Source organism: Protopterus annectens, chromosome 3.part1 (assembly GCF_019279795.1).
Source record: "Protopterus annectens isolate FY-2018-M chromosome 3.part1, PAN1.0, whole genome shotgun sequence".
Lineage (NCBI taxonomy): Eukaryota > Metazoa > Chordata > Ceratodontiformes > Protopteridae > Protopterus > Protopterus annectens.
In genome coordinates this window covers 1,128,659,483-1,128,678,754 of record NC_056732.1, presented here as the reverse complement: position 1 = coordinate 1,128,678,754, position 19,272 = coordinate 1,128,659,483, and positions in this window count along the sequence as shown.

Below are 19,272 nucleotides of genomic sequence, written 5' to 3'. Positions count from 1 at the left end.
TATATGTGTGTGTGTGTGTGTATCTGCATATGTGTGTGTGTGTGTGTGTGTGTGTGTGTGTGTGTGTGTGTGTGTGTGTGTATCTTAGGAATGTTTATTGCTTCCACATTGTACATTCCATATGGTAGCCAGACTGTGCTGCATGTGTTATTGATACCAGCTTGACATCATACAGGTGGGATGGATTACTGTTAACATATTGTACCCATGCTGTGTCGGGTTCTGGTTATGGGACTTGCAACAGTTGGTGTTGTATTGCAGGGAAGACCTGTTTGGCTGTGGGGGGGGGGGGGGGGGGGGTAATATCAATACATACAAGACGTATGTTGCTTGGGCCCCGTCACCCTCATGAACGGTGCCTGTGGTCATATATGTATTTGTTATGTTCTCTTTTATATCTATAGCTGTATATAGCTGTATATATGTAGACATATATAGCTATAGAAGTATGCATATGTATACATATATATGTAGATATTCATATATATATATATATATATATATATATATATATATATATATGTTTATATATCTATTTAGATATAAATATATATATACACACACACATATGCATCTACATGTTTAAATACATTTCCTGTACTGCTGAATGACTGCACTGGATGATATGTTTGTGAAAACATCAGGGTTATGTATATCTGACATGGCTTTGTGGCAAATCACTTTGGCTGTGGTGTGCAGGGTCCTGGGTGCGAACCTTGCAGAGGCTGTTTGTTTTGTTGTTGGACAGAACAAGGGACATTGGATACAGAGTGATTAAGGCACTTTTATGCAGTTGTAAGCGGGTTTTTCAGCAGGTTTGCATGGAGGTAAGCACTAACTTCCAGTTACAGTTTCTTATACTGATTTAGCTTCTAAATTGCTTAACCTGTGTAGGCATTGCTTACCCTCATGCAAACAAGTTTAAACCCGCTTACTGCTGTTTGAAAGTGCTTACTCCAGCTTACCACCTTGCTAATTTCTTTAAAAAAAATGAAAAAGGGTTGATAGAAAAGTGGTGAAAAATGGCACAAAGAGGGAAAGACAGTAGGGAAAATAGCTTGGGATGTGCAGGAAGGGTGAAGGGAAGATCCATAGCTGCCCATTTCTTCTACAGCAACAGCTGTGCATATACACTGAATTTGGAGATATATTTGGACACTCATACCCCTGAGAGAGGGGTGAGGACAACATTTATAATTTGTTAATCCAATTATTCCAGATTACATGTGTCCAGTGGACATGTGTGCAAAGTGGACAGCTATTTATGGGGCAAGATTTTTTTTGGGGAACAGATTGTCCTTTTTTTCAGGTGAGAGTGGGATGTTGGGGAGATAGGTATATTTGGGGAGGTAGGTTGGGTAGTTTAACTGACAAGACAAACAAGACGCATACAGCGGCAGTATATGACACATGTTGAGGGTAAACACCTTATTGGGGAGGGGTGTTTGGACACCAGAACTCATGAACCCCCTAGTGGAAACAGTGGGACTGAGGTCCCCACCCATGAGCATTCAGCACTGCACCTTCACAGCCCCAAAGGTGGCTGTGCTGGGGGCTGAGTAGGAGGGCCAGGCCAACCTTCTAGGTGTGACACATGTCCCTTAAGCTGGTGTAGCAGATCTCAGAACTCCCTGCAGAGCTCGCTATGCACCACAACCCGGACACGGCGATGGGTGACAGGTTCCTGCCCGCTCCACTTCCAGGGGGTGGTGAGCCCCATCCCCTGAGGCGGTTCCACCTGAAGGAGGTGCAGGACCAACGGACAAGTAGATCCTGGGTTGAGCCCCAGACATGCTGGTGCTCGGTGCCACAGCCAGCTGAGGTGGGACAGGTGGGTCCGCCAGGACCGGCCTTACCAAATGTGCTATGGTGTTTAAATTTTATCAACATATGTGGGTTAGTAATAGTCAACACATTCCAGGATTAGGTATAACAGCAAGCATAGATATTCCCATTAACCCAAACACCAGATATGGAACAGTTGCATAGCAAACAGAACACATGCATATATGCAACCACAGTGGTCATTACAACAACATGCAGGTACATTGATGGCAGCACAGCATGCCACAAATGTGGGAGTATTTCAACATGGCACATGCATAAAAACAAATTTAAACAATTATCAGACAATAGGACATATGTCCCAACAGTAGAGGAAATGCAGCACATACTGATTTAGTTGTGCATTTAGTTTATTGTTGCAGATATGGTGGGGAGGAGAGAAAGATATCAATTAACAACTAGCATATTCCTGTAGTTCACATTACTTTCCTAGTCAGTGCTGTGATCTGTACCTTACAGGCATTAGTACTCTACCCTATTGCCTTAGTTTGGACAGTGGTATGGCTGTCAACAACTATATACATGAACTGGGTTTTACCTGCAATATACACCTCTTACCTAGTATACCTGTGGAGGTATTGTTTGTTAACACTACCTAACTGTTTCTACACATAATCCCAGATTACAGGTTGATGTTATGCACATACCTGTCCATCTCTTATTGCACACACTCTGGGCATGTCTTCACCACATGCAGGTGAACCGGGACATATTTTGAGTATTGCCCTCTTAAACCTTTAGTGAATTGTACAATGACAGGTTTGTTTTCATTGGCATTTTCCAAATATGTACAGGTCTGACAGTCAGTTATATGACATGAAATGCTGCCTACATGTCAGAAATTAGCACACTGATATGCCAGGGGGACAGGGTAACAGCCGGCAGATATGGGTCGATTAACTGGACATTCTGAACAATTCTGTACACTTGTGGGGTATGATTCTGCATACAGCTTACTACCACTCCCAGGATTCGAACCATGGCTGTGTCTGCTAAAAATAAAACACTGTCCATCACAGTTGAGTGTGCTACCTAGATATTGCTGTATATTGCTTGTCTGATTTCTGTCTATAATTCTCCTGTGGGTTTACATTCTGACCTGGTAATTACAACACTCTTATACAGGATTTCCTAGACAGTTGTATTATGTAGTACAGTGTGGGTGACAGTGATGAGAAATACCTTATTATTCAGAGCAACTGCAACACTAACAATGCCATACAACACCAAAGTAAACAGTACCACTACAGGATATCAGTCTTTTATTTCTAGGCAGTGTTCGTATCTGAAAGACCTGTGGGAAAAATGTTTGTTAGCACTACCTGAATATTGCCACACAACTTACCAGTTTCTATATTAGTATTATGCATATACCTCTCACTCTGTTACTGTACACACTCTGGTCACAGCTTGACAACATGGGGGTGGAGATGGGACATACTTGACTAATTACTCTCATAACATTTTGGGGAGTTGCTAGAGTGACAGGTTTGTTCTTATAGATGTCTGACAATCAGTTGTGTGTCTTGTTAGTTGCCAAAACATCTGAGATCATCCCACTGATTTGCCAGGGGAACAGGGTGACAGGCATCATTTATGTGCCAATTTACTGGACATTCTGGACATATCTGTACAATTGTAAGGTTTGGTTCTGCATACAGCCTACTACCACTCCCAGGATTTGAACCATGGCTGTGTGTACTACAAACATCTCAGCTGAGTGTGCTATCTGGACTTTGTTGCTTGTCTTTTCACTGTTTTCTGTCTAAGTCTCTCTCAGTTGTACTATATGACCTCTTGGGATTACAAAAGTCATATACAGACATTCCTACCCATTTTATTTATGTAGCACAGTGTGGGTAACAGTGCTTAATACAACATGACTATCAAGAGATTGCAACTCTACATTACCATACAATACCAGAGAAAACACATGCAGTCCAGAAGTTAGACCTATATTGTCAGGCTATTATGCTCTTATTTACATACAACCAATATGAGACTCTTCCTGCCATATTCTTTGGTGTATGCAGTACATGCCTTAAACAATATAGGTTTTATACAGGCATTTAACTTACTACTACTTTTAGATTTATTTCCCATGATAGTACATGCAAGAGTATTACTAACCTGCCTCGCGTCGCAACCGCTGCAGTCTACAGGCATGAGCTTTCTGGTTCGCAGCCCGCTCATCTGCCACTAAGAAAGACATAACAGGAATATTTAGCCATACCAAAACAACTTGGCTGGCTTGAGTTTCTACACCATTTACAATATCTCCAGCTTGCTATAGCCTATAAGATCCTCTCTCAACCCACAAATACACCAATACTTTCAAGCCTTTTCATCCCCTACAACAATCCTAAAAACCTACGGTCATCCAACAAACTTTTTATTAACACCTGCAGATCTTATAACTTAGCAGGTGATACCCTGTTCTCTAACACTGTTGGAAAGTTATGGAATCCACTTCCTACTGACATCACTTCTCTGTCATCTCTTACACTATTTAAAAAGAAACTAAAATCATATCTCAACATACACTGGTTATGTTCCTGCACTAACTCTGGCTAACATCCTACATCTCAACAACATTGTAAACTTACTGTCTTGCATTTTTACAGTATCCCTTACTGTCCTTGCTAAGCTCATTTGAAGTATTGTAGTTTAATACTATTTTTAATGAATGTTCTCTATTGCTACTATTTGGGAAAAAAAAATAATTTTTGCTTACTTCTTAAACTCCTACCACTTTCTAATTTAGTTTTTTTTGCATGTATCTTTACTGTTACTCCTTTGTATATCTTATACTATAGTTTTATATTTTATATTTTGTATTTTGCATTTTTGTATTTTTTCTATTCCATATGTCTTTGGGGCTTTTCTCCCCGGGCCTCTACTGAAAATGGACATGTATCCAGCTAGACTAGCCCAGTCAACAAATGTAAAATAAAAATAAAAATAAAATAAAAATAAATAAATTTAGCCATACCTATCCATAATATACATGAGCTGGCAATTATTAAACAGGTAGTGGACTGATACTTACACACAGCTGGGACATCCCTTGTCCTTCTAGCCTCTTGGATCCACTGATCCAAGAGATCCCCCTTTCTGTGCTTCTGTCTGGCATTGTGATGCCTGACCTGCTCACCAGTTCAGGGTATGCCAGTGGCACTGGTGAGGTCACAGGTGAGATGGTCTCAGGCTTTTGCTTCGCATTGGGAACCCTGGTACTGGCCCTGCAGCAGTCTCTGTTCATGGTCTTTCACAAGGAGTCCTGCCATGACTCTGGACTCCTGGATGCCCCAGTGCTGTGCCTGAAAGAGCACACGATCTCCCATACCAGACATAGTGCCTGCAGGAGTAAGCAGCAACCAGTTATGAGATGTACTCCCACCTGTTGGGTTTAATTAGTTTCCCGCACTTTGCCGTGATTGAACAGTTTTGAAAATGCTAAGCTATGGCAATCCTGCTTTCCTAAGGTTGTCATTGCTTAAAGGGTTATACCAATGGACAGACTGAGTTAGCTGGCCTACACATTACTTACAATGACTAAGCTGAGCTGTGCAACGCTTTGCATTTTTTAATATTTAATTTGCATTATATTTGCTTTTTGGCATTAATTTATTATTCATTACATGCTATATATGTGTTTGGTTTCTATGATTCATGTGTACGTACATTGTATGGGGTCCTTGTGTTTATTAGGGGATTTCAACACTTTATTACAATGGCACCTCACATCTGGGCTTACTGCAGTACTCCAGCTCACATATTTATGTTATGTATTAGGTTATTCAACATAAAACTGTATATAGATTCCTTTCACGTGTTTGGTTTGATTTTCCTGTAGTGAGGATCGGTTTGGTGATACCTCAGTCTTATGTGCTGCTGTGATGGCTTAGTGGTTAACTACTGTAACTATAGTGTACAAGGTCCTGGGTTCAAGACCTGCAAAGGCTGTTTATTTTGTTTCTGGCAAGGACAGAGGCTATTGCCTACAGAGTGATTAAGGCACTTTTAAGCAATTGTAAGCAAGTTTGCATGGGTTTGCGTGATGGTAAGCAATGCTAACCTTCGGATAAATATGCTCACAGAGAGTGAGCTTCAATATTGCTTAACCTGTGTGCACATTGCTTACCCCCATGCAAACAGGCTTAAAATTGCTTACTACTGCTTAAATTAGCATTAGGGTTCAACCAAACACCCTAATAATGGGCAATTTCAACTACTCCACCATTAACTGGGAAAAGTACTCATGTACCAACTCCTTCACTCAACGCTTTTTGGAATTCATAAATTCCAATGCCCTGGATCAACTTATCCACACCCCCACCAGGGGCAACAATATGCTAGACCTAGTCATTACCAACATGAGTGACCGGTGTTCCACACCTGACGACAACTCCTCATTTGTCAGATCTAACCATAAGCTAATCACCCTAGATATCTGCATCCTGCCCCCACCCACCATTAAGGAAACCATGTTAAAAAAATTCTCCAAAGCCAACTTCATGCTTCTTAAGACAGAAGTGGCAAACTTCATGACACACATGCAGATGGACAATACAGTTACGACTGCTGAATCCTACACAAATGCACTCTATTAGCACTTACACAAGTGCATGGATCGTGCTATCCCAAACAGAACCAAGAAGCTATCCTCCAAAAAAGGGAAGCCAATCTTGTGGTCCCCTGCCATAAAAAAACTCTACAACAGAAGGAAAAAAACTGTTGCAAAAGAGAGTAAAATCCCATGAGTGGAGGAGCTCCCTGGTCAGCCTCAGTAAGAAGCTGAGATCACTTATAAGATCTTCTGAAGCTAGCTATGAAAACAAAATCACCACTGATTCTAAGGGCAACCACAAAGCATTCTACAGCTATGTCAAGAATCTCAATGGCAACACCCAGATTTGCTCTGAGTTACAGCACAATGGCAAAAAAAATTGCATAACCAACTGATATTGCCAACATCTTGGCATATAGGTTCAATACTAACTTTACCCACCCACCCCCACCCCCTAAAGGGACCATATCAATACAGGAAGAATGCCGAGTCCCTGTAATCACATCTATGCAGGTTAAAGCTGCACTCTCTAAAACCAAAAACACAGCATCCATGGGACTGGACAACATCCCAGGCTGAGTTTTAATGAACTTCAGAACGAACTGGCTTGCCACCTAAGCACCATGTTCAGTCATAGTCTCAGGTCAGGCTTTATGCACACTGAATGGCGCACAGCAACAGTTATCCCACTCCACAAAGGGGGAGCCACCACTGATCCTGGGAACTATCGCCCTATTAGCCTAGCGAGCCTGGTCTGCAAGGCCATGGAATGTATCATCATGGAACTCATAAACAAAGACATTGGCAACCTCCAAACTCTGGAACCCACCCAGTTCGGGTTTGTGAAAGGCATCATGCCTTCTGAACCTGATCGACTTCTTTGAGGCAGTCACGAAAGATGTAGATGAGGGTAAGGTGGTTCACACAGCCTATCTTGACCTTGCCAAGGCTTTCGACACCTTTCTCTACTCTGGAATTATAGCTAAACTCACTAAACTAGGTATAAATCCCTATGGCACAAGATGAGTTGCCAACTGGCTCATTGACAGAACACACACTGCAAAAGTTGCAGACTCCAGATCTGACTCCAAACCAGTGACAAGTGGAGTACCACAGGGTTCAGTCCTGGGACCTCTTCTGTTTGGTATCTACTTCTCTGAAATTCAGGCTAACACAGAAGGCCTCTGGCTAATGAAGTTCACAGATGACTGCAAAGTAGGTGCCATATGCAAGTCCCCAAATAATGTAGACATCCTACAGAAGGGCCTCACTGAGACAGATGCCTGGTGTCAGAGGCATGGCCTCAAGCTCAATGCCAAAAAGCGCATTGTCATCCCCTTTGGTAAAAACTCTGTACCCATGAACTACCACATAAACGGCAGTCTACTTAACATCGAATGTGTGATAAGAGACCTTGGGACCCAGGTGGACAGTAGTCTCTCCTTTGATAATCACATTGCCACAGTAGTCAGGAAATCCTTCTAGGTGGCACACCTCATCACAAAAGGGTTCTCATCCAGGAAAAAATAGGTCATTGTTCCCTTCTACTCCACTCATTAGGCCCATTATAGAGTACAACACCCCTTTTAGAATGTGCCTCACAAGACATCTAAAGCAGCTGGAAAGGCCACAGAAGTACCTCACAAAGAGGATTACAGGCCACAAACAAATGCCCTACACTGACCGTCTCAAAAAAACTCTAGCTTTACTCTGTAGCATATCACCTACTCCGTGGAGATCTCTGCCTGACATATAAAGCTATGTAAAACTCAAAGCTGTTGGACATGCTACACAGAAAGAACTCCCAATCCCTCATATCTACACACTCTAGGGACCTAAACCTTGTCACCACAATAAACAGGACATGTTGGAGGGATAGATTCCTGTCCCAGAGACTTCCTATACTCTGGAACAAGCTACCCATCTATGTCAAGAAAAGTTCCACATTAGCACTATTCACGAAAAATCTTGTTGAGTGGATGGGAAATAGGAAATACACCCCGGGGATCACTTCTTTGGCTCTGCTCGACAGGGGCACAGGAAATTAACTTTCTTGGGTGGAGTAAGCCAGGGAACCTTATTGTGTAGGTTTACTTAGGCCCTTGGGCTGATAGCCTAGTACCTACCTATGAACCTATAAATATGCTTACTCGTGCTTACTATTTCTTACTCCCACTTACCACCACACTAATTTAGACAGTAATGTCAAATGGTTCTTGGGAAGGTGGTGGATTTGGAAACTATATGGATTTATCATTCATTACACATTTTACCTTCCATTTGTATCCCTGATTCCTGTATACATATACTGTATGGGGCACGTGTGATTATCTGTGGACTTTTCAACATTATGACAATGACACCTCACATCTGCATTTAATGCAGTACTCCAGCTGAGAAATATATGTTATTTAGTAGGTTATGCAACAAACAATTGGTCATAAAGTGATTCGACATGGAAAATGGAACATACTGGAGTGGGACTTGAACTGGGAATGACTGTTCATAAGGTAAATGCTCTGCCCACTACACTATTGCTGTACTGCTTCATTTGCATATATCTTGCTTTTTATCCTCTTGTGCCTTTTAAGCTGCATTAACCATAGCTAAGTGATGGGCAAACCCACGCACCTATGGTTAAATTTAATTTGTTTCATTAAAAAGACACTTCTTTATATTTAATGTTTTAACTATTGCTCTTATACACTTGGGGGATGTTGCTGGGGGTATGCAAACACCTATGAGTGGTCTCGCTCATTCTTATTCATACACTGCTGTTCTTCATTACAGGGGCATGTATATTCTAAGAGGTCTTCTCTCAGACACGCCCCCTTGCACTTGTACACACTCCATGTCCATTTTGGAGCTCAGGCAGCGTGCCTTCATTGATATGCATGGCGCTCTGCCGTCCTGCTCCTAAACGGCCACTTCCATGCAGGACTAAGCTAGTCCTGCACAGAAGGATAGTGAATCTGGGGGATTTTCCTTTGACAAGGCTTTTTTTCTTACTGAGTGGATGAAAACTGTTAAAATCCAGATAAGAATTGTTGAATGCAACCTTCCTATAAACTCTTGATTTAAAGCCACAGGAACTATGTTCATTGAATGTATCAAAAAAATGGGTCTATATCAGAATTGTGAACGTTCACTGTGTCGAATCTGACATTGTCGACATGTAAATAGCAAAACCGCAGAATATTGAAGAGGTAAACGAAAACTCTGTAAGGGGAGATTTCTGTTTACTTCAATGTAGTGAGGTCTCAGAGTTGGAATATTTTAGTAGCGGGGGGTGTGGTGGGTGCAAGGTGGCTTGTCCCCTTCTTAAAGCAAGTAGGTTTATTTATTTACTTTTTGTAATGTTTTTATTAGGTGTTTGATGTCACTGGACTTCGAATCGTATTCAAAGTTCAGTAACTTCGAGCATCTTATATAGACCCCTAAAAAATTAATACCCTCCCTATGAAACTTATAAGTAAACTCCAAAAATTCAGAGTAATTATTCAAAAATTTAACAAAGTGGTGAATGTTATCTCCTAAACCTTTCCATAGGATGAATATACCATCCAAAAAGTGAATATAGAGAGCTATATGCTGAAATAATGTAGACTTAAATACACAATGGTTTCCCCAAGCCAAAATGACCATGTTTGCATAAATAGGGTCACAAGAGGCTCCCATGGCCACTCCCTTATTCTGATTAAAGAATTCTCCCTCAAAAAATATAAAATTATTGTCCAAAACTACAGCTACCATTTCCTCTATAAGTTTGATACATTTCTCAAAAAGGGGGGGGCATATTTGTTCAAACTATCAGAAAAATAAATGTAACTCTCTGTCCCAGGGAATGGATGTAAAAAGGTCTTTAATATCAATAGTGAGGAAAATCAGGTCTTTGGACCAAATGTCCTTTTTTAATCTCCCTAAAAAATCTCAAGATTTGCATGATGCACCACGGAGTTTGGCTATGCTTACCTCCTTTTTGCTGCAGGACCACCCATGTACCAGACGTGACCCAGACATCCAAAAATAGAAACTGGATGCTTCCAATTGCTATTGCTGAGAAATGCTGGGCATCATGCAAGTATGGTAAGTGGGGCTGTCCTGTGCTCATACCATCAACTTAACAATGAATACTAAAATATGTGATCTCATATAACAAATCTTGTGGCAACATGTCTGGGATGTTGGATTGTAGGTGGTCCTAGGTTCTATGCATGTTGGACTGGAGTGCGGATGGTCCTGGCTTCTAGTACAGGATATAGAAATGTTAGTTATACTGTTGTGACATTGCAGCTTATACAAATAAAGTGGTACTCTAAGGAAATAACTGTGGAATTGCATTGGTTGAAAGTTATTTTGTGATACTTTCAAAAAAGATGTGTGCTGCTTAGCAGCACACAAAGCAACGCACTTGTTTTGCCATGTTTGCAATGAGGGTAAGCAACATGCACCTTTTTCAAATGTATCAAAATGCAGACAGTGTGCATTCTCAGTAAGCGCAATTCTCAGGAAAACATTATATTTAAAAGTGAATTGGCAGAATTGTACATTAGATACTCAATAGCTTGAACATGTGCAGACATGTCAGGTATTGGAGAGGGTGTGTGATTCAGAGCAGAGCACTGAGGTATCCAGGAGTCCAAGGTCTTTCTTTGCCTTCTGGTTATGGATCATAGACCCCATCTCATGCAGGAAAACTATACTGGCTCACAGTATAAATCTGAAGCCTGGTCTACTTTGGCAAGGGCTCTTTCCAGTGTGACCAGTATCCCACACACTGGAAAACAATGCCATCACCATTTTGATGACCTCCACTGGGGGAAAAGGGATACACTTGATCTGTGGATCAGGGAGTGTCAGCAGGGAACACCCCAGAGATGCGTATGTATGAATTACATTTGTCATCGTAAATATTCAACCTGATTATGGTAAAAAATGATATTCATAATGCTTTTTTCTTTTTCCCTCTTTCCACAGCTGCAGAAGAGAGAGCCTTGAATGTGGGTTCCCATCCAAAGTGAGTGGCAAGGATGCGAGAAGCATGTGGTATGTAAGCATAATTATATGAAGTACTGTTATTGCAGCCTTAACAGTTGCAGACAGATTAGAAAAATTTTTTTGGTCTGTTTATTGTAATATTTATGGTTGTCTGGCAAGGAATTTATATTGAACTCAATAAATAATGAGTGTCAAAATGCATGTTAACATAAATCCTATGCAATTATCCATGTGGCTAAGAGCAACATTTGAACTATGTTCCTAGTTATGGGTCATTGTACACCCATTATTTCATGATATGTCAACATATCCTGCTCTAAAAGGTGGAGAAATACGGTCTGCAACACTTGCACTTTCTCAGATAACAGTGAGCATAGGTTTATAAATTAGTACTAGGTTAATCATCTTTGTGGGCCATTTTAAGCCTTCCTGGTTATTTCCAGTGAGAATCAAACCCTGCCCCTTGTGTCTGTAAGGCAAAGGCCTTCTCCATTATGCCAACCTCCCATCTCTCATGCAAATGGAAAGAGTGTTTATATTATGTGGTATTCCAAAGGAATAATATTACAGTAGTCACTGCATGTGGGTTCTAATACCACACTCCCTATATTTAAAACTCAGCTGATTACAATACAGTTTAGCTTGTCATCAATAAAAAATACAATACTGTTACATAATCATTATTATAGCATTTGAAGTGCAGACCTCTAGACTTGTGGATTGAATGGCTTGCTATCAAGTGTAATCACTGTACATGGAACATGCATATGTGCAATATATGCACCCATGAATGATTGCTTGATGAGATATGATCTGTATTACATTGTATATGGGTTAGGAACAGGGTAGTATTCCAAGTAAAACATTTCTTAGCAGCTGGTATAGTTATAAGTAAAATGTAACTGAATAGAATAAAGGAATTGTAGAAAGCTTTGTATATTTATCTCTGGAGTTACTAATGTTCTCTTTTATTTTTTCTCACCCCGACCCTCCTCTTCTTTTTTTATGGGTTTTTTATTTGTATTATTTTTATTGTTGTTGTTATTATTATTATTATTATTATTATTATTATTATTATTATTATTATATAATTTATATAATCATATTTCTTATTATTACATTATTTGTATTGCTTTTTATGTTTTGTTTATTATTTATAATTGTATATTGCTTTGTTGTTAAATACTTTTTCATTTTTATTATTGTGTTTATATTATTTAAAAAAATGTATGAGTTATTATTATTTCTTTTTTTTTTCTTATTTTTTTTCATTTATTTTCCTTTATTTTGGTTTATGTTTTATTTCATTGTTGGTTTGAATTTTATTTATGTTATTACTACATCACATCAGGGTAGGCTAGTTCCTTGTGATTTGCTTACACTCACTCCAGTGGCTGAAGCACCAAGACCCAGCACTTCTGGGCTGCAGCCTGGCAACACTCCCTCGGCTGCCCCTGCCCTACCTGGACCCTCAGGTAGTTCTTCCCCATAGGCCAGTCATGTGGTGCCCTCTGATGGCAGAGGCAGAGGGAGTGCATTCATCACCCGAGTGGAGTTGCCAAGTGTGGTGCATAGGATTGTGACTAGACCATGGGCACATGCCTACACCAGATGTAGAGCCTGCTTTCCATCCTGGTAAGGCAGACTGGCTATAGTTGCAGACATCAGGCACTGCAGACAGTGGTGCAGAGACGAAACTGCTGACAGTCCAATAGGTGAAGACTTCAGTCACAGTGTTACTGTGCCTAATGTCCATGGTACCTTGATCCCCCCACCCCCACTCCAATCAAGGTGTTTGCCCCCCTCTTGTGTCCTTCACCAACTCTGTTTCTTGTCTAGTATGTCTTGTCTGTCTGCAAATGCTTCTTCACCTTACCAACTTGCCTGCCCCAGACTTGCCTGTGTCCCTCTCCCAACATTCCACTCTCTACTTAAAAAAAAGGGCACCCCTCTCCCAAACACTTTGTCCCATACATAGCTCTCCATTTCACACACGTGTCCACTTGATTCACTTAATTTGGTCCAGCTGACTTCAAAATGCAGTGGTTAGATTCTCAGCTGGAGTTCCTTCTATGTGGAGTCTGCATTTTATTCATGTGGGTTTCCCTCTGGGTGCTCCGGGTTCCTCCCACATTATGAAGACATGCATCTGCAGTGTTACTCCCTGGGCCTCCGCTGAAAATTAGCTTCATTCCAAGTTGGAGTTTCCCCATTAACAAATGTTAAATAAATAAAAAAGTTGTTTTCACCACTCTCACTGGAGGTGACAATCCAAATTCAGCTAATAATCTGTACATGTGATCATTTGTTACTGTTGAAGAAATTAATAGGTATGGTTCTTATATATACCCTTCCTGCACATTCCTGCCTTTCTTTCACTTTGTTTTCCCCTTCTTTCTCCCCGTTTCACCACTTTCCTATTTTCCCTATATCTTTTCTTTAAAAAATTATTGTGCTGATGCATTTTTGTGCAGTTGATGTAACACCCATGGATTTTTCAGCAGTCATTATTGCCACAAAGATAGTTTACCATAGACCCTCTGTTTTGTTCAGGACGTCTGACACATATATATCAAACACGATGGTCCACAGAACTGACACTTCTGTTACCACACAGGTGACAGGTATTCTGCTTCAGGTAAACTCTCCCACTGTGATTGAATGTTATTGGTCTGTGATCCCATTAACAAATCAACTGATAACACATGATTTGATATTCACCTTGGTTAATTTCTCACTGAGACTGAATGTTGGACTGTGTTGAAGGCCTTGGCCAAGTTACAATAGGATGTGTGCACAGCTTTGACTGTGTGCATGTCTCTGGTCACAGTCTTGAATCCCACCAGGTTTGTCAGCCACAAGATACCTTTGGCAACACCTAATTGGAACACACCTAGCATTTGGAGGTTACCTATGTCCTTGTGTCTGAGATGCATGCAAATTGTTTCCATTGCCTTACAGCAGAGGTTGCATAAAGTTATGGGCCTATAATTGCACTTATATTTTGCTGATCATCCCTTATGTGGCTGGAAAATGGTCACTGTATTACATTTAGTGCGGTCAACAGCAGTATTCAAACTGTGGTTGACTATGGTGCCTAGTTGGTAGCTCATTGTTGAAGCACATGAAGAACACAGGTCAGAATACCATTTGGTCCCATGTAGACTGTGCTCCTAGTCTCTTTGTACATGCCACAGGTTGTAGGTGATGTTGCACACATGGTTTGTAGTTGATGGCAGGGGTGGGCATTTTTCAGTCAATCTCATCTGTTAGCAGGTTTGGGATTTACACTGAGTCAGTGAGTGTGCTACCATATACAATTGGTTCCAAATACATCTGAGTTATATATATCAGTTTGCAGATGTAAATGAAAAAAAAGTCTTATGTTTATCCCTGGATATATTGTATAAATTATTAGCATAGTTGCTCTGTGAGGGTTTTTTGAAGGTGTCTTATTTGCATGTTTACACTGAGGAAAATGGTCTTCCAGTCCTGGTTTCTCAATGTTGCATTTGTAAGCAGCAGCTTCTTTCAATTTACTGTATAATATAGTAATGACAGACATTCAACAGCATGGTTTGTATTTTCTGGAGGATCTTTGTTTGAGCCTATCAGGCATGGCTATGTGTAGATGTGTAGACAGGCTATCAGGGAATAACTTACTATAGTTATCAATGTCCTTTGTGGAAACTATGGCTTGGAAATAGATTACATCATCCCTTAGGAGGGTGTAGCTACCTTAGATGATTTTTTTGAACCTGACTTCTCCTTTATGGAGTTCAGTGGCTATATATACTATAAAACATGCTGTCATATGGTTGGTTTAACAGTACAGGCACTACACATGTGCCATTACATTGTTCACCCATATTGTTGAGGTACAGGTCTGGGATATGAGATAACCTTGTGGGGTGGTGCACTATTTATTCCATGGCATTTCAGTTCACAAACTGCTGGTAATATTGTGCAAGTGAGTCTATTGTCCTCTAATTATCCTTATCAATGGATGAATATTTTCGCTCACCCCTGCCTGGGTTGTTTTGTTGTACTTTAATTGTTCCATGTAGTAATAAATAGGCTGTGTGGCCTTTCATGTTTATGGACGGTGACCTATTAATGGCGGTAAAATGAAGGGGTTTCCTATCCACAGTACATTGGACATAGAATAACTCAATATAGTTGTCTTCTGTAACCAGTCTTGAGGCATAATTATCTTTAATCTAAATAGATATGACACCTCCTGTGGTTCACACAACTTCCATTTGCTGTCTGGATGTTTGGAGGGAATTGTAGCCTTACAAGGACAAAATACTTACTGCAGCCTTGAAACAGATTTCTGTGAGCACACATTCATCAACATTTTCACTGCAAAGAGTGTTTACAGAAGTGCAGTTTAAAATGTGTCCTCCTAGGGTTTTGCAGCATGACCCTTACTTTGTTGGACTTGTACATTTTCACATTGGTAATTCTGCTTTTATGACCTTGCCTAATAAAGGAATTATGGTACAGTCAAGTGCCTTATGTTTGCAAAGCAGTGTGCTGTATCTACTATGCCATCCCAGATTGACAGGTACTGTATCACCTTAGAATGACACCAGAAACTTAGTCAACTTCAGGAAATATGTTGTTCTTTATATAGTGACATCATCCTAGGTGAGGGTATAATGCTGTTCAGACATAGGGACATACCTTGCTGGGACCCATATTTTGATAGCTAAATCAAGTCTGTATTCACATATTTCATATAGTTACATCTCAAGTTGTGCATAACAACATGAAATATGCTAGATTAAAAGTGGGACTTATTGTTCAGAGACTTTATTGCATGTGTGATGTGATGACTACTTCTGCCAGACAGCTGACACTAAAGTTATCCTTGCTTAAGCTGGTGAGTGGAGCATTTGTAAATCTCACTATACAGTCAACTATTATGAAAACCTTTTGAAGAGATGGCCATTGCCTTAGGCACTTTATGGTGAGACACTGGTGATAATATTTCTTATGTGTACTGTCTGCTTTGGGTGTTGTCTTAAATGTAGCATGATTGTGTTTAAGATATGTCTGCTGTATAGGTTGGTTTGTAGGGATTACCTCTGCACATGATGGTTTGCATTGGGTGCATATTATGAGTAGGAGTCAAGGTGTATGAGCAGACAACCTGTTTAGAGTTACTTTTCTGGAAAAAAGAGAGCACTGATTCAAGATTCCTGCTGTAGGTTGATCTCCTGAAAATTGTACTTCAGTGATGTCATAGATACAGGCTGTTCAATGCACATGAGGCATGATGGAGAATGATAGGTGATATGGGAGTTTTCAACCTGCTATCACATATAGAATGCAAAAAGGAGTGGTATATGTGACCTGACTGCTATTTTCAGGTGACTAACCTATGGGGTGTACATTAGGAGGTCCAGCATAAGGTGGTGCAATACTCCTGTTTTTGATAGGTAAGTGGGTTTATTGCTGCTTGTTATTTAACAGAGGTTTGACAGCTAGATCGGCTCTTCTACATAGCAGCAGCTGATTGTATTTGAAAGAAAGCCTATTGACATTTCTGCATGTATAGGGCAAAGTGTTACAGGTTCTGTACACAATCCAGAGCAGAGCAGGTAATAGAAAGACACACTGTTATAGCCCAAACTGAGTCCAGATACACTAACCTTCAAATAGATATTCCTACTTTACACTCCTGCCACAAGTGTACAGATGGGAGTTCTCCAAACACAGATGTCATCTTATTCTTTCTATTCTTTTATATAGTACCATTAGGGGTCAACTCAGCACATCATCTGCTTCCATTTCTCCCCTTCCTCTGCATCGTGAGCTGTCACACCAACCACCTGCATGTCTTCTGTCACCACATGCACAAACCTTATCTTAAGCCTTCCTTTTTTCTCTTACCTGGCAGCTCCATCCTTATCATCCTTCTCCCAATATACACAGCATCACATGTCCAAACCAACACAATCCCACCATTCTGGCTTTGTCTCCAAAATGTACAACCTGAGCTGACACTCTATTATACGATTAATATTCCTATCCATTCTCACCACGCACAATGCAAATCTTAACATCTGGAACTCTTCCAAAAGCTGTTATGACCCCTGCCTTTTTGTCAGTGCCACCATATACAACCCATATAACATAGCTCATCTCACTACCATCTTGTAGGCTTTCTCTTTCACTCTTATTGGTACCCTTATGTCAACAGTCACTCATGACACTTTTCTCCACCCACTCCACTCTGCATGCACTCTCTTCTTCACCTGTCTTCCACACTCATCATTACTCTGAACTGTTGGTCCAAAATATTTCAATTCATATGCTTTTGCCAACACTACTTACTGCATCCTCACCATTCCTCTATCCTTCCTCTCATTCACACACATGTATTCTGTCTTAGTCCATCTGATCTTCATTCCTCTCCTCTGTAGAGCATATCTCTAACTCTCCAGGGTCTCCTAAACCTGTTCCCTACTTTCACTAAAGATCACAATATCGTCCACAAACATCATAGTCCACAGGGACTCTTGTGTGATTTAATGCGTCAACCTGCCCATCACCATTACAAGCAGATGTCATGATGCTTGTGCATATAATAACAGGAATGTCACTGTTGTCTGTCATATATAGGATGAGGTGAAATCTACCTGTTTGTCAGGCCAGTGTGTGACTATGGCTTGTTGTGATGTATATATATATATATATATATATATATATATATATAAATATATATATATATATATATATATATATATATATATATATATAAATATATATATATATATATATATATATATATATATATAAATCCAATAATCTGATATTGCTGATGACATCAGCAGTGTCTGTTGAAGACAAGAAGACAGTGTCCCATAGGTTGCTATAAAATGCTATGTGTAGCATCCACCAACAGTTCACACTCCTATGACTGCAGTGAGAATAGAACCCCACCTATCTAAGGTATATGGACTACAGCACACAGTACTTAATGAGCATGCCAGGGCACAAGTCTGAGTTTAATAAGACATCAATTGATCTTATAGTAGATGACATCAGCAGGCCATGTGGGGGACAAGAGTTTGGAGGCCTGCTTCATCTGGATGTTTGTGCAAGCACCAAAACAGTGTAAAACAAACTTGAGAAGTCAGTGTGGGATGCAGACTTATAACCTTCCTTATGGAGGCACGCACACACACACACACACACACACACACACACACACACACACACACACACACACACACACACACACACACACACACACACACACACACCAAGTTAAGTGGAATGAGGATAGAACTCCTACCTCTTTAGGTTTATATACATCAGATCACAGTGCTTAATGCATGCACCACAGCACAAGCCTGTTTTTACTTCGACTGCAGGTGATCTTATGGTAGATGACATTACCAGGCCATGTGTGGGACAAGAGTTTGGAGGCCTGCTTCAACTGGATGTCAGTGCAAGTACCAAAACAGTGCAAAATCATACGATTTGAGAAGTCAGGGTGGGTTATGCACTTTCTTATGGAGACACACACACCAAGTTGACTGCAGTGAGCCTAGAACCCCTACCTATTTATGTTTACATACTATAGATCACAGCACTTAACACACATGCCACAGCACAAGTTTGATTTTTACCTCCACTGCAGGTGATCATATGGTAGATGAAATCACGTGAGGTACAAGAGTTTGGAGGCCTACTTCAACTGGATGTTGGTTCAAGCACAAAACAGTGCAAAAGTCACTGTGGGGAACACACTTAAACCATTCTTTATGGAGACACACACACATAAACACACACACACACACACACACACACACACACACACACACACACACACACACACACAC